Genomic DNA, 16,212 nt, shown 5'->3' on the forward strand with positions numbered 1-16,212 from the left:
CCGTCCCGAGAGTTGTCTCCACTGCTGCAACAGAATCCGTTATCCTGCATGTATTTCCAGTTTACAATTCCCCAATAAGGATCTGATCCTACCAGCACCCCAATGTGATCGTCCTGCCATATTTTTTTCGTCCCCAAGATCTCCAAGAAAACCTGGCCCGCTTAGCTTCTTAATCACCTTTTTAGCAGCAACGGGGCTCCTGCGTGAACTCTGATTATTCATCATCCCCCACCATCTCCTCCTTTTCAAGCAATGGGATAGGGTGCCTCCTCAGCGGCGAAACGTCCCACTACATCATCATCACTTACTTGTTGTTGGCCCCATCGGAAGGGGCCTTCTCTCACGGTGGTTCTTCTATAGGAGCTATGGAACACGTGATCTCCGTGCAGTGGCCAACAGCGCTTTCGTGGTTACATACCCCGCCTCACTAAACCTCGGTAGTGTTCGCTCATAAATGCTATCGCATTGAAAACGGAGAACCGGGGGTTATGTTTATTATAAAAAAAGGAGGGAAAGGTTAGCCTGCGCTATAGCCGCCTGCTATTCCCAGCAAAGAAAAAAAGAAAGAAAAACAAACAAACAAAAAGAAAAACAAGCAAACAAACAAGAAAAACAACCACGAAATTGATCACAGTCCACAGATCCGCAGGAACTGAACAAGGGCCTTTGTCACCTGACTATAAAACGATGCCGGCGGTAACGGGTGCAGTGGAGCAGCAGGAACGGAATGCCTCCTTCAACATGACAGGTGTGGCAGTTGGGTGACGAAAGGTGGCCCATCTTCAAGAGCAGCAATGGAGTCCATGCCACATTCAGTCGAAGCCTGTGGAGCAAGGACTCTTCCTCCCTGGGGTAGCTGCCTACCAGTGTGTGGCCATCGTAGGGTCAATCGTGCGCAGAAACTGAGAGCTCTTCGTGCAGTATCGGCGAATGGCTAGCTGGCAGACAGACGGGGCAAGCAGGACAGAAGTGACAGGCCCAGCTGCACGAGCACACCTGGCCGCAGAATCGGCGATGGCGTTCCCCGAGATACCAACGTGTCCCGGAATCCACTGGAAGCACACACTGTGGCCCTGAGACGACAGCATGGCGTACAGGCAAAGGATCTCCGTGTATATGTCGTTGAGCACTTTGGGCAAATACGATGCCAGGGCCTCCAAGGATGACTTACTATTCGAAAGAATAGTCCACGCCCTGGTGTCAACTAAGAGATGTACCGCGGAGCAGATAATATAGCAAAGGCTACTGCTTCGGTTGATGACGGCGTGGGCAGCAGCTTGAAACCGCGCTCGTATGCCTCCTCAGGGATACAAAAAGCGGATGACGATCCATCAGATGCCACCAAGCCGTCAGTGTAAATCTCCGTTTGATTCGAGTGCAGGAAGTGGATATGTTGCAGCATTAGTTGGCATGCCACAACAGCTGGGACATGGCTCTTTTTCGGAAGTCCAGGAACGGATGTGTGCACGGACGCAGACATAAGGTTCACAGCGGCTCCGTATAGGAGACCAAGATATGCGATGGTGGGATTTGGCTTTGTAGACGCAGAACAGTTTACGCAGCCGTACGCAGAAGCAGGGCAATGCTGCGTAATATCACGAAGGTGGTGACATGGGTGCTGTACAAGACAGCGTGTGTAAGCTTGGAGGGTTACCGTGTCCCGGAGGATCAGCACGGAAGGAACCCGTGCTTCGGCCATAGCAGAGAAGGTTTCCGTGGTCGTCGGGACTCCCAAGCAATTGCCCAGGCTACGAGCTTGAAGATTAAGCAGTTGCCGTTCTTTCAAGGGGGGAAAGACCGTGCAACACTGGCAAGCAGTACCGTAAAGTGCTCATAATAAGAGAGTTGTGGACTTGGAGGAGGTCGGTGCAAGAAGGACCACCAGAGGACCCACAGAGGCGGCGTAACACGTTAATGTAAGAGCCTAAATGATTTCTAAATGATTTCTAAATGATTTTTATTTATTTATTTATTCAAAAGACCCTATTTCTCCACCGAAGTGGCATTACGTAGGGGATTTCATGAGTTTCTGTCGTCTCTGTTGAGGCTGAAGTGTTTGGTGGCGCCTCTATCTGCTGCGCTGTCTTTGCTTCGATGAAATTTATATCAAGGTGGTGTCAATGACGGTGTGTGGAGCAGGATTCTTTCGGATACACGCACCCGCTGAGAAGATGTTGAGATTGAGACCGAATTCCAACAGGGCAGCAGTTCCTTTCAATGATCTCAGGCAAACCTGTGACGCTGTCCCAGCACACTTCGAATCTGAATGAAAATGCAGTGGTTCGAGGTTATCTATTGTTATGATTTGGGACCTGTGAGGACACCTACACAAGGGTACGCATGCTTACAGTGCCTGCATTAAGAGAGGACGACAGGATTCTCGGTAATGGCTTAGAGGCAGCATGAGACAGAGTCATTACGGGAGAGAAAAGGCTTTACTCTTTAGTAACTGGAGTGATGCGAGCGCCAGGTTGGGATAGTGCTTTGTGGAGCAAAGTCAGACGCCGCAGGGCCGGGGATGTGGACCAAGTCCGGGATTGCGTACAGGAGGCCAGGTACTGCGAACACAAAGCCAGGGACTGCGTCGTTGAAGAATTCCGGGGCAGCGCACCAGGATCAGGGACCACCTGTTGATGCGACGTTGCACCAGCCAAAGCGTCAGGAAGAAGTCGCTCGTGAAAGATCTTCAACCCGCGTCGAGGATCCATATTCTATTGGCAGCCAGACTGCTATAGCTGTCGAACCCGATCTGCATCTTCCTTCTCCCGCTCCAGTTCGCCACTCGTGCGTCTTTTCCCTCTACCATAACATTTATATTCGCGGTCTTCGTCTATGTGGTCAATTCCATTGTCATCGATCTCCCTGTCCATCCAGGAACGAACTGCCAACATCAGTTCTGCAACAGGTGGCAGGGCATACCGTCCCTCACATCGTACATCATCAACGTCAGCGGAGAACTATTCCACCTACGGGCCTGGGCGGTCTACACGGATTCAAAGACTGGTCTACAATGCATAAAGCAAACGTAGGCATTCGAAGGTCGCTGGCCCCATTTGAAACAGACACCCTCCAAGAACTGCAGCGTCTGAAATCCACCGCATATCCCTACAGTGGCCTCGTGTCACCGTAGTGAAAGAGGAAATGACGAGGTCTTCAGAGTGGCAGTAGGTACCCTCCAGTCTGTGACGGTCGTGCCCATATACTGCTCTCGGGTTTTAACAGGAGGTCACGCTCGTCTGCAAGGGTGTCAGGAACATCATGGAGAGGTCTCTGATGTATTCGGTGGATGCAAATTTCTCATTTTCAGTTCCAGACCGTTTACCGCGTCATTTTGCCTCCCTTCTGCAGTACTTCACTACTATCCTTCACATCACAATACAAGTACAGTACTAATGCTGTGACGGATGCTTATGCTCCAGCTGCAGCGTCCCCATCAACACAAGTCTGTCCTATAGATATTCGAATGTACGTCAGAAGTTGGATATTGGTATATCCCGGAGATAACGAGTTTCGTCCGATATATGTACACTCACAGGTCCAAGTGAGAGAAAGAAGGAGTCCGCTTTGAAGTCCGACAGACATCCAGCCCAACAACACACGGCTGTCCTAGGGATGTCTGATGTACGTCTGAAGCTGGATATTGGAATATCCTGGAGATAACGAGTTTCGTCCAATATATTTAGGAACACATGTTCAAGTGAGAGAAAGAACAAGTCCTCTGAGACGTACGAGAGATATCGATAGGGACGTTAAGCGAATGAGGGCGTGACATTTTATGGACATTTGTTCCAGCTAATGCTCCTAATAAAGCAGGCGTAATATATTTTTAATTTTAAAGCGCACATACTACGCTACTAATGTGAATACTTTAACTAATCTAACGACATTGTTGGACTACACTAAATTAATGGTTAACACAGTAAATGCTACGGCCAGAACCTCGCGGACCTCTCCAATGTGGGGCCCCTCAATTTCTCAACTCTCATCGTTGATTGTTCGTTGTGTCGGTTCGCTGGCGTGTTGTGCGCACTTACCAAGTTCCAAGAACCACCGCTATGCTGGTTCTTTGGTGTTTCCGGAAGAGGAAAGGCGCGCTTATAGGGTACAATAACTGTAGGGGAGGGGGATTATACTCTCACAGCTACCGTCACTTTTCCTTGTCAATTATATTTCGAAAATGATGAAATTCCTGATTCCGGTTTCAGCCACGGCATGTTGTCCCTTAATTCGTAACCGCCTATCCACATTAACGGTGCAAAAATTTTTCACTAAGTATGTCACATCAAACGCTTGAGTCTCACAGACAAAAAGAAGAAAAAAAAAAAGAAAGACAATAAACGATGTCAGGGGCAAGCAACGCAGAACACTGAATGTCTGTCGGACGTCCCAGCGTACATATATATCGCACGAAACTCGTTATCCCCAGGATATTCCAACATCCAACTTCAGACGTACATCGGATATCCTTAGGACTGCCACGTGTTGTTGGGGCATAGATCACCGCATATGTCTTTTTCTGGATATCCTGAGGATATCATTTCCGTGCTTTATTTTCTTCATCCGACCACGAATCCAACCACGGACGTTAGGACATTAATCGTACATCCCGTGGATATTCGGTGTTGTTCGGGGTCGTGGCGAACATTAAGCACGTCCTTGGAGAATGTCAGCCATGCGAAACAGAGAGACGTGTACTTTATGATCCAGTAACGTAGCTCATAAATATTTCGGGAGGGGTTCTCTGGGAAATTTATATGAAGGAGGAGGAATTCGCCTTCGTTTTCCCTGTCCCAAATGCACTACTAAAGGTACGATTTTGTTTCATGAGTTGAACTCCTGAACCTCCCCCTCGGATACGCCACTGTCATGATCAGTTGAACGATATCGAAGAGGACGATAACGGGATCGAGAGCCTCTACAGGGGCACAGGCGCCGAGCTCCGTTTTTTCGAGCTCTGAGAATCATGCTCATTCTGGTTCCGGGTTCGGTACAATAAAGGCCTTTGTTAGATTGTATACGTGTCTCCACAAAGTGGCGATCCGAACGTCGACGCTGCGATGTTAGGTACGACAGACGTGCACGGCGCTGATGGGTTACAAGACTCTCCCCCAGCTAATGACACTGAAAGCAACAAGTCTGCTTCGGAGTCTACAACTTGACATCAGCCACCCTTCTGAACCAGCAACCCCCATTTGTGGTTTGGTCAAGCCGAGTCGGAGTTTGCACTTAAGGGGATCCGTGCAGAGTAAACTAAGTATCATTTGACCGTTCGTGTATTTACAGAGCCAGACATCGTTGAACTCGCCGGCATTCTGGCAAATTCACCTCATATCTCGCTATATAAACATCGGGCCAACATGGGAAGCTTCTTTTTGCTCGACCCCGTCGACTTCCACCCGAGCGCCGGGTTGTCGCACGGAGGGCATTTGAACAGATGCCGGAGCTGGGCATTGTTTAACTGTCTTCAAGCATGTGGGCACCCCCTTTCCACATTGTCCCAAAGAAAACGGGAGATCGGCGACCATGTAGCGACTATTGTGCCTTTAACCATGTAACGCGCCCAAACAGGTATCCTATTCCATACATATATGATTTCACCGCTGAGCTCAATAGAGCAACAATGTTTTCCAAACTGGACCTCATAAAGGCATATCAAATCCCTATGGACCCCTCGTGTGTTAAAAACATCGCGATTACCACGCCATGGGGGCTATATGAGTACTTACACATTCCATACGGACTAAGAAATGCAGCACAAACGTTCCAACGCACTACGGTCGAATACAACGGTCTATGTACTCTATCCTCCGAGGACTGTCCTTCGCGTACGCCTACATAGATGTCCTCGTGGCTTCTGCGACTCCCGGGGTACATGAGTGCCATACTCACCATTTATTCAAAAGGGTCTCTATATACGACATAGTCCTTAACGCTGCGAAATCTAAATTTGGTGTACATCAGCTGGAATTCCTTTGTCATCAAGTTGGCGAAGACGGCATTCGTCCTCTGCTCACAAAGTCACTGCGAGCCAATAGTTTCCACAGCCTGCTGCACTACGCCACTTGAACGAGTTCCTGGGACTTATAAATTTCATTGCTGACTCTTACCCCACTGTGCTGCATTGCTCCAACCACTCACCGACTTCCTCTATCAGCAGACCGACCATAGTTGCCCTCTCAGTTGACCTCCATCTGCGTCGGAAGCTTTCCTCAATGTGAAGTATATTTTGGGTAATGCTACTATGTTAGCCCACATTCATCAGCCTACACTGCCATTATGGTAGATGCCTCGAATGTCGCAATTGACGCCATTCTTCAGCATATACCACTGACTTTTTTGTCTAGGGCATGCTCAACTCCACCCAAAGAGACTACATCACCTTTGGCCGAGAACTACTCACAGCTTTTGAAGCTGACAAACACTTCCGCTTCTTCATGGAGGGCGAGATTTTACGGTCTATACAGACCACAGGCAGCTCATCGGAGCCCTCCGTGCTCATTGAGCAAGGCTCTTTACCAAGGGAGATACGACATATAGCTTTCACTAGAGCTCTGCGAATATTCGGAATTTCGAATATGAAACGAATATCTGATGCTACTCGAATGCTGTTCGGAACCGCCTATTTTCAGTATTCGAAATTTTCGAATAATTTTCGAATAGTACTGAAGCGAGGAATCGCGTTCGACATTCTGCAAGTTGGCTTCGCCTCATTACATCCAAGAGTAAGGTGAAGCCCACTTCACGTTACCGCCATTGTTCTATTGGTGTGCGGCTCCATTCTTCAAGTCGGCTTAACCTCATTACACTCCAGCGTTAGGTGAATCCCGCGTTATTGCTTTAAGTTCCGTGCGAGTACCGCGAAGCAACTGGCTATGAGCGGCGTACAGATGGGGACAGATGGAGACAGGACAGCAGGAACGAGTTAGGGATAGGGGGTTAGTATGCGTCCTGGGCCGACCCCCGCGTTACACTGTTTACAATTTTCAGTCACTACAGTCTACAAATTTTGTGAGCTCATGGTCAACACCGTACTCTGGACATTGCAGGTTCCAGTAAATGTACTCTCAACTTCCAGAGTTATGTTCAATAACAGATGGAACTATGTGCAGTTTCTAAAAAAAAGCACAGGAACAACAACAACAATTGACAGTGCACAGGACAACAAGCACAGGACAACGGGACAACAAGCACAGGAAATTCACGATGTAAACATGGAAATGAAGAGATGCACACAAAGCAGGCTGCATGGAACATGTTGACTAACTCTCGATGCAGTTCATCCCACTAATGCAGGGTACCATACACAACACAGAGGGACCCGTCTCTCACGATATGTTAGGGTGGATGAAAAGGCACACATCTTTGGAGCAGAACATCATTTAATGAGCACAACACCACAAAATATTTCACTATGAGGTATTCGAAATTATTCGAATTGGGCCTTTTCTGATTACTCGAATTCCATTCGCCATCTGAAGAAATTATTCGGGTTCTATTCGCACTGTAAGTGAAATATTCGTAAACTATTTGCAATGGAATGGAAATTTTGTATTCGTCCAGCTCAAGCTTTTACTCTGGAATTCACGGCCGATATACGACATACGAGTGGCAGTGACAATACAGTCGCTGATACATTATCAAAAGCGACCAATATACACCGTGTCCGGGTGTGGATCGATTTGCGCGACCTAGCGGACGCTCAAGCACAAGATTCCGCGTTAGAAACACTACCTTACCCACGTTGCTTACTATACAGCTCCAAGAGATACCATTCCCTTCTACCGGTGTCAAGCTCTGGTACGACTCCTGCCTCCTGGCTTTCGCCACCTCGTTTTCAACCGCCTGCACAAGCTCTCTCATCGTTGCATCCGCACATCTCAACGTATCGTCGGTTGCCGCTATGCTTGGCCAAGAATGCGAGGTGACATACGAAACTGTGTGCGGCACTGCCCCGCTTGTCAACCCTCAAAGTTACAGGGCGTGTGCAGAAAAACGTAACCCGCATTTATGCACTTTGTTGTCTACATAACTAACGAACTTCCGGTGGCGCACGATGGCGCATTTGTGGGTGCCTGGAAAGCCAGAAAAATCGTGGAAGCCATACTCAGCTTAAAAAATAAAGAGAGCAACGGAAACGTTGGCCTACGTGCATCACAATAGGCAACATGGCGGACGCAGGAGAGTTGTGTTCAGGTACCGCTAGGGGAGCTATCGGTGCAGAAATCGAAACGATGTCCCACATGGATGCTCATCGGTAGTGCTTCTAGCGGTGCCTGCACATAACCCTCCTGAGACCGCCATGCACTACCATGCATGTCATGACCGCACTATTCTAATGCATGGAAGCCGATGTTTTCGCGCTCTGTTTACTTTTTTACGCTGAGTATGGCTTCCAGGTTTTCCAGTTTTTCGTTTGTAGCTTTCGCACGCATAAATACGCCATCGTACGCTACCGAAAGTTTGGGCTCGGGTAAATAGACAACGAGTTACATGTAAAAATGCGGGTTACGTTTTTCTGCACACACCCTGTATATCGTCACACTACACGCCCCCTAATTCCCTTCCCTACGCCGGTCGCCCGTTTCAACCATGTGCACTTTCCCCTGGTAGGTCCCTTACCACAATTGCACGGCCACTTGCCTTCTATCTATTATTGATCGCTTCTGCCCATTGAGTAGGAGCCGTTCCACTACCGAGAGCACGGCTGAGGCTGTCGCACGCGCATTCATCATGACTTCGATCTCCAGGTCAGGAGTGCCATTCCGAGAATCACCACAGATTGTGGACGATAGTTCAAGTCTCACCTCTTCCGCCACCTTATGGACTGTTCGGATCTGTTCACCTCAAGACTACGACTTATCATTTGCAGCCAACGGACTCGTGGAACGCTGACATATACAGCTACAGTCTGCCCCTCGCGCGTACCCCGCCCAAAACGAGTAGGGTAAACCGTTTACCTCTAGTGCTTCTGGGTCTGCGCAGCGTCGTAGGGGATGGTTTGGGTCGCTCCATTGTATTGGTTGGGTTGTTCCAGTTGCTCTACGGCACTACGCTGCAATTACCAGGAGATTTCTTTTCAACTTCCAACCGCGTCCCTTCGCCTGCTGTAGAATTCGTTGACGGACTGTGCCAAGACATGGCACATGGTGGTGGTGGTGGTAACAGCTTGCCGTTATTGGTCATGGCACATCTCCGTCTCGTGGCCACACGATCCTCCAACCGCCGCCTGACTTACATACCTGCCAGTCTTACCAAAGCTAAACACGTGTTTCTCCGCCACGACGTGGTTAGGAAACCATTGCAACGCCCGTCCGGTGGCCCATACGAGGTCCTTGAGCGCGGTGCGTCCACGTCCAAGCTCAAGATGGAGGACCGATAGGAAAGAGTTAGCATTGACCAGCCCAAGCCCGCATTTCTCTTCTCCGCAGGTTTGTCCGAGGATGACGTGTCAGTCGCTTCAACATTGCCGACTCTGCTACAGCCCTCCAACTCCTCAAGCAAACGTGTGCGCTTTCAGCTGCACTTCATGCCTCAAAAAATGGGGAGTGGTGTAGAGGACGATAACGAGATTGAGGGCATGACCCGCGGCATTGGCGCCAAGTTCGATAGAATAAGCACCTCCATTCGGGTACCGAGCTGGGCGGAATAAACACCCTTATTAGACTGTCTACCTGTCTCCAGTATGAAGAGAATAAACCATTCAGAATGGCTGCGATTATAGGCTTTTGTCAGAACCTTGTGCAACACCGTGGGAGTCTTCACATCTTGACGACCATCGGGTTGCTTCGGGCGCTTTAGTGCCACTGGCTGTCAACCGGGGTCCCGTGAATCCTGTCCTTCGGTTCGCGCATGATACGGCCATCGCAAGTAAAACTTGAGTACGTACCAAAGCCAAAACCAGCCATTATGCCAGCCTTGGTGTTCGACCCACTTTATTGTAGTGTAGTAGTAGGCCCCTCGAAGTCGTGCGTGGCAGATTACGGGTTGCTGTGAATATCATTAGTTGAGAACCACTGTGTTATACTATGTTTACCAATGACCAGGTGTCAAGGGCCAGGTCGTTGACAACGCACCCTGAGAAAGTAGCAAAAATTTGTCTAATTTCCTTTCTATGTAGCCAATTCTGTAGCCTGAGCATGATCCCAGACAACATATGAAATAACGGGGACATCCCATATTGATCCCAAGCGTCCGAAATGGATCCCAATGTTCATATCCTAAAATGGACCTCCGTGGGACTCCCCTGAGATATTTATGAAGGGGTATCCGTAGCCATATATCCGCAGGAGGTCCTGTTATAGCTGTTTCACGGACTGTCCGAATCAGCTCCGTGATGGGATGCTGTATGGATCATGTATTGCATGAGAGAGAGAAACGCGGGACGATGTAGCACTGCACAAATTCGACTTTCTATGAACCAACTCACTTTCTGAAACCCAATGAGTAAGAAACAGAGACAATGCCTCCACGGTAACTCAATACGCCAAGCAATTTCTCATCTCACTGTTGTTTGTGTACGCAATCGAATTAAACTTAGATTGTCACCCTTCATTCCTACTCAAGGCGAACAGTGCTTTCGAATGTGTAGAAAATCGCGAATGTGTAGAAACTCCCCTCTCTCACGCTCCCCTGGGTGCACCAAGCCGCCACTTCAGAGCAGGCTGACCGCACCTTCACCCCCCCCCCCCCCCCCCCCCTCGCGAGGACACCAATGTTCAGTGTCTGTTTTCTGTTCGGAAGTGAATGACACTTGATTTCCAAAGGCTTTCGGCTGAGTGGCCCAATCACTCGTTTATTTTTTATTTTTTTGAAACTCCGTGCATATTTTTTCTCATGCGAAAGAAAGCGGAGCAACAGAAAACAAAACCACCGGCGACGGTGGCAGATGTAAAAAAAGAAAAAAGAAAACACGGCGGAAAGACGCTTTATATTCTACTACAAAGCATATAGTAACTTCTTGACAATAAAAAAAGTAACAATCAAGGTTGTTAAGTAACTTGGTAAAAGTATCTGAGTGCGTGTACTTAGATACTTTTTGTGTATCTTGAGGAAATATTAGATACATTTTCAAACATGCACTTCTAACTGTAACTTTAATTACTTTTTTTCAGTAACTTCTATCTCTCTTTTTGATTATTTTTTAGTAAAAACGACGAAACACCGTCGCCCAGCAGGAGGTGGCGCGAAGGGCGTGCAGACACTAGGGATCCTCCACATGCGTGAGAAGCTGCAGCAACATGTCGAGGCTCCCCAGCCCAAACGGAACAAAACTTCCCATGGTGTTCCTGGGGATATCCTTTCCCGGAAATTCCGATTTCCCTGGGAGACAGACATTTTTCCGACGGACTCTCTCAGTAAATCTGGTTGGAGAACTTTCTGGTAATGCCTAGTCCGCCCCTGCCCTCTGTTGGTCTTTTCGGTTTCTCCTTAGTCCGTCATCCCATTCTTGTCCTGTATTGTACATCCATCCGAGGATACCTCAATTGTTCTGTGAACTACTTAACTAATTTCACTCATTCTCATATCATTCATCCAAGGCCTCATGGGGAAGGGATACTGCCCTCCAGTGGCGAAACACCCCAACCCATGTCGTTGTCATAATCTACTTCTTGTTGTTTCATTGTCTTTCTAAAACTGTCGTTCTGACCGAGGCTGAAGGGTTTGGTGGCGCCCTCATATGCTTCGTACTACTACTAGGCACAGCTGACCCGTGCCGCCTATCGTGAGTCTCCGAAAGGAGATGCTTTTCTTTCTTTTTTTCCGCAGTTCTATCACACATTCACGCGGTTCGCGCGCCATCTGGCCATCAATGTGCGGACGACCGAGGCCGCCCAACTTGAACGCATATGTCAATAAATTGAAATGGTGCAAGCGAGCTGGATTACTGTAGAAAGAGGCAACATTTCCTTGAGTTTGAGTTTCTTTGTTGTTGTCCTCGTCGTCCTTGTGTGTTCCTATGCTTCCCCACCAATGTTGCTTCTTTGAACACATGACTGAGAACACTATCTCGGCTGCTGTGGCATTTACTCAGGTTCTGTAGCTGTCTTGAGTCCGTAATAGCCTGCATAATTCGGTTTGCGTTCGTTTTAACGGGCCTCAATATTTGCGCGCGTACATTGACCACGGTAGCTACAGACTACAGGCTGCGCCTTTTGTGAGCAACAGTGCATGTTCAGCCGCATCGCCACTATCATAAGTGTACAGTGGCGTGGCTATCCAGGTCACCGGAGCTGCCGTCAAACTAAGGAAGCCGCCATTAGGCGTCCCCGTGTTGCCCGGCCAGAACTGGTGAAGCCCGCCAGTTTTGGCGGAGGAAATCTGAACAATGGTTTTGGTTCATGTTTGTCGTTTTTTCGCTGTGTGTACCAAACAAAGACGTGTGAAACGTGATCAAAAAGCGATTAAATCTAGAGTGGTGTCATATCTTGTGTGTTTTATTGTTCCGATGTATTCTTTTAGATTGGCGTCCAGCTAGCTTTCTAACTCGAGCCTAATTAGATTTCGGTCTCTATTCCGTGGTTGTCAAACCTGTCAAGCCATAAAACGCGTGAACGTATCTTTAATTAGTGAGTTTATTGGCGATTTCAAAGATATCTTGATTACCGATGCCTGTAAATTGTACCCAAATCCGAGAGCTTCGACGTTGGACGGCGATGGAACTCCCCATTCATCATCTTAAAATAGAGTTATTGTTGTTGCCCAATAAATGCATCAAAGAGAAGTGCAAGCAGTGCAGAGAGTGTGGATCAGGAGTATCTTTCCTAAAGTAAGTAGCCTACTTTTCCTACTTTCATGTGTGTGAAATTCTTCCACTATGTTTTTGAGTGAATTTAGTTTCTCTTTCCCTGGCCGTGCAGCTTTGTACATCAGAGTATCAATATATACAAACATAGCTTTATTTTTGTAACGTTTATCCAAATTTATAAATTTCAACGTCAGAAATACTACTAACACAGCATTGACTAGAGGGCACATGCGGCAAGGTAGCATGCCGCTCAGCACCCATCTTATCCCAGTTACTTATATTTGTTTGATCCCATCTGCCATGTTTTTGTTCAACCATCCGAGAAAAGGTACTGCAGTGCAGTAAAGCAGTGCAAGTTACTAAGAATAACGTCATGTCTTGCAGCCACAGCAACCATTTTGTTGAGTGAAATGATCAAGCCCACACATGCCCTGTTATATTTGTTGTTTATTATTATACTATTATTGTTAAACTAATATTAATAATATAACTAATTATATACTATTATTATGTATTATTATTATACTGCATAGTCTTATACGTGGTTGAAGATACCGAACGCAGGTCTCATCCATCATACAGGCTACAAAGCACACTTTTCGTAAAAGCAAGGGATGGTGGTGTGTGTGTGTGGGGGGGGGGGGGATATGTTTATTATATTAAAAAATAGTAGGGAAAGGTTAGCCTCTGCTATGGCGGCTTCCTATTTCCAGGAAAGAAAGAAAAGGGAAAGACAAACAAAGAAGAACAAGTGGTGTAAGGTTTTTAACAAAAACTCTGTCATTTCAATGCAGTCAACTTTTGATCTAACACAAGCATGCGTGATGACAATGAAAACATCATAACCACCAGGTATATCAACACAACCCCCTTGTTTACATTGATATAATGTATGTCTGTATGTATGCAGGTGTTGGAAGGTGGGTGCAGGACAAGACTTTCCTCTTGATCTCAGGGCTTTGGGGGAACGGCCCCCCTTTTCGTACATAAGGATTAGGCAGGGCACCTTATATTCTTTCATAAGGCATATTTTTACAGGATTTACATGCATTTTGATTACTACAGGTAGCGTCTATTAAATGATGAGGTTCTGTTATGTGTCATCAATATATTTACGAATAGAATCACTACCCCTCTGGTACCAGACATACCTAAATATGCCTCACATCATGTGAGTCCTACCAGAAGTCTGCTCACTACAATTTACAATATTGCAGATTAGATTTCAAAAACTGCAGCTGCTACATGGAATACACTGCCAAAGTGTAAAAACCCCATTTAATTGTTACTCCTTTTGTTGTCCACATCCCATTTCATTTGGACTTCTTTCGTGAAGGTCCCCAGTCTGAATAATTCATAAACAGTTGGTGCTATTGGAGAACTTTCTTATCGCTAAAGATGAGTTGTGCAGTGAGTGGCTTATTTGCATATGCACACTAATTAAATAAATATCATAACTTTTGAATTTTACTTTGGACACTTTTGGGAAAGTACCTGGGCCTGCTTGCACTAAACTTCTGCTAGGGTCCTAACCTTGAGGAATTCCCTTTGGCGCAGCCTTGCTAGTGCTTGTGCCACATGCTACTGACATAAAGTTTCCTATAAGCGAAATGCACTGCCATAGCTGTGTCAAAGGAAATGCCTCAAGGTTAGCATCCTAGCAGAAGTTTCGTGCAAGTGGGCCAGCACCTCCAGCAAAAAATATTCTGAGAACGAACTGCATTGACACTCAGTGACTTTTTCGAGTTATTAGTTGGATTCTGGTCACATATTTCTTGCGTGAAGCATTGTACAAATGTGCTCTTTGGCTGCTGTCAGTTGTGTGTTCATCCGCGTGGTTCACACATAGGGGGCAGAAATTAAGGGTCACATGGAAGATACGCTTCGCTTTTTATTCGTCTTCTCCAGTGGCGTAGCCAGACCTCCAAGGTATAGGAAGCTCGATACATTAAAAAGAAAAAAAAAAACCCCTCCTCCGCTGATCCTGGGTACGCCCACAAACTCATGCTTGCGCACACAGCGAGATGAGAGATGAAAATACAGAATATTTGAACGTTTAATAATGAGTTTATATATGAGGTGTCATGAGCTGTGAGGCCGCCTCACGAGATTTCAAGTAGCTCGAAAAGCTCGTAGTTTCAAAAGTATTCAACTATGCTGGCTAGACAGACGCGGGTAACTGCAATAACTTTTGCGATCGTCCCGCTGGAACCCCCCTATATATATATATATATATATATATATATATATATATATATATATATAAAAAAGGGGGGAAAGCCATTAAAAAAAATAATAAGTAAATGATGCTAGACGTGTTTGAAATTCAAACTTACAGATTAAAATGGCTTCTATGGCTGCACGTAGAGAAACAGATACTCATTGAACGATGCGACAGCACCAGAGGACACGTGTTTCGCCGTGTTTGCGGCTCGTCGGCCCTGGGTAGCTGCGCATCGTTCGGGATTGGCAAGCCAGGGGTCACTCAGCGAGCGATATACACCTGGGAGGGTGACTGAGCACTCCTCAATGCCACAGTGCAAGCCAGTGAATTATAAAAAAGGGGGGGAAAGCCATTAAAAAAATATTTCTTTATTTTTTTTTTTTTTATTTATTTATTTTTTTTATATATTTATTTATAAAATGGCTTTCCCCCCTTTTTTATAATTCACTGGCTTGCACTGTGGCATTGAGGAGTGCTCAGTCACCCTCCCAGGTGTATATCGCTCGCTGAGTGACCCCTGGCTTGCCAATCCCGAACGATGCGCAGCTACCCAGGGCCGACGAGCCGCAAACACGGCGAAACACGTGTCCTCTGGTGCTGTCGCATCGTTCAATGAGTATCTATATATATATATATATATATTACTTTTTCTCCTCGGATTTGCGCGATTTGCGTGGGTAAGCCTGTGGCAGGTAGGGGGCTCGAGCCCCCCCGCCCCCTCCCCCCCGTGGCTACGCCACTGGTCTTCTCTACCGAACTGGTGCACAGCACTCGTGTCGTCTCATGATGCAAACATGCTGCCTCACCTGCGGAATGACATCATAGCCATTGCTATTTACAAGTCAGGTAGAGAAGGATTCCAAAGCATACCTTGTGGCTGTTCCTTAAGCAGTGTTCACAGAGACCAACAGACCAAATTCGAGGCGGTGCCATCTGCGTGTACACAAGTACCAACTAATCAGCTCCGCAGACAATCTTACACAATCTTATTTCACCAAGAGAACAACATTCTCTTAAGAAATGCCAAATGGGATGCTTCTGCGGCTTTGACCTTTTAAGAACTACTATTTTTCAGCTACACCTGCACAATTCGTAACCAATGCAATCTCATAATAGTAGTACGGCACTATGACACAAATAAAATTGCATCACCATTCGAAGTGAGGGCATAAGTCATGTGACAATGTTCCTCTCGCTGACTTGCCAATGCACAACCAATTTCTGAAGGTTTCGTTCGGTGCAG

General features: G+C 46.9%; 1 protein-coding gene across 1 annotated transcript in view; it reads right to left on the bottom strand.

Moving 5' to 3' along the window:
- Positions 1-15,902, bottom strand: part of LOC135385830 (metabotropic glycine receptor-like) — a 167,124-nt gene extending 151,222 nt beyond the window's left edge. The window contains exon 1 of the mRNA XM_064615366.1: positions 15,840-15,902. The gene's annotated coding sequence lies outside the window, so the exon portion shown is untranslated. The remainder of the gene's footprint in view (positions 1-15,839) is intronic.
- Between the last annotated feature and the right edge of the window lie 310 nt (positions 15,903-16,212).

This window comes from Ornithodoros turicata, chromosome 2, assembly GCF_037126465.1.
Source record: "Ornithodoros turicata isolate Travis chromosome 2, ASM3712646v1, whole genome shotgun sequence".
Taxonomy (NCBI): Eukaryota; Metazoa; Arthropoda; class Arachnida; order Ixodida; family Argasidae; genus Ornithodoros; species Ornithodoros turicata.